Here is a 1,159-nt window from a genome sequence, read left to right on the forward strand (position 1 = left end):
GTGCTGGAGCTGGTTGTGAGGTCAGTAAGAGCAGGAGGAGAGCTGTGATGGGTCACACCAGACCACCTGGCTTAGTGACTGTGGTGGGATTTAGCGCTAGCTAAAATCACCAGGGTACTTACTCATTTCTTGCTGTGAGATATGGATTAGGAGAAGGGCAAAACAGGCTTAAAACTTAAAAGGAATTAAAAAACTTTATTAACAGGACTACAAGAATAAGAAACCAGAATAAAACCTCCAGAAACCTTTCCTCCCCCTACCTAACTTTTCCTTTCCCAACTGACACCATAGAGACAAAACTTGGGATGTTAAAGCAATACCAATTATACAATAGTCTTTTCATCAGTCTATGTAGGGAGAGGAATTTTCTCTTGTCATTCCATGGAGAGTTCTTCACAAGAAACAGTTCTCTTGTAGTTTTTCATTTCTACGAATAGCAGCCACCCGGGCACAAACTCTGCCATCGTGCCCTCTTCCCATTTTCACAGCCTTTCTAGAGGTGTGTTCATGGGCCATGAACTCAAGGGGTATTATTTTAAGGATGAGTCATTCCAAGGCAAAGGTTCTCTCCATCTGTCTCTGTGATCATGTCTGGGAACAGAGGTTTTCTTCTTCTCTCCCTGGGGGTAAAGGGTCTTCATCAGCTCTCATTCTCTCCCTGTTCAAGCGTCTCATGGGGTCACAGCTACTCTACCATCTGCTTAGCTTCATCAATGGATACCTTTGCTCAGATCTACAGCTTGAATACTTCATTTCCCCAATACTCTTTCATGAATTAAAGGAGTTATTTTCAGAACATTATTGTCCATCTCCATGGCCCTACCAAAAGAATATTTCAGCCTATTAGACCATCTCCTCATTCTCCTTCCATCTGAGGCTTGACTCCTTCTTTTACTGGCCTTGATGTTTCATGTTGTTTCTTTATGTGTTGATTGCTCCATCTTTTCTCTCTCTGGAGAGAGGATTAAAGTCTGCAGGTCTCATCTGTGTAGTGAAAGTGTTAAATCTGGTGTAGGCCATGGCAGGCAGTTATGGTGTTGGATTTCAGGCCACTCTGGTGCCTCTCTCAGCCCGGCAGCCGCTGAGAGGGGCAGACGGTCCTTGGTCTGGAGCTGTCTGTGTGGGCCAAGGGCGGGGGATGTCAGCAAGTGTCAACAGC

The sequence above is a fragment of the Pseudopodoces humilis genome, chromosome 12, assembly GCF_049639895.1.
Source record: "Pseudopodoces humilis isolate 2021_Gansu_Grassland_sample_001 chromosome 12, ASM4963989v1, whole genome shotgun sequence".
Taxonomy (NCBI): Eukaryota; Metazoa; Chordata; class Aves; order Passeriformes; family Paridae; genus Pseudopodoces; species Pseudopodoces humilis.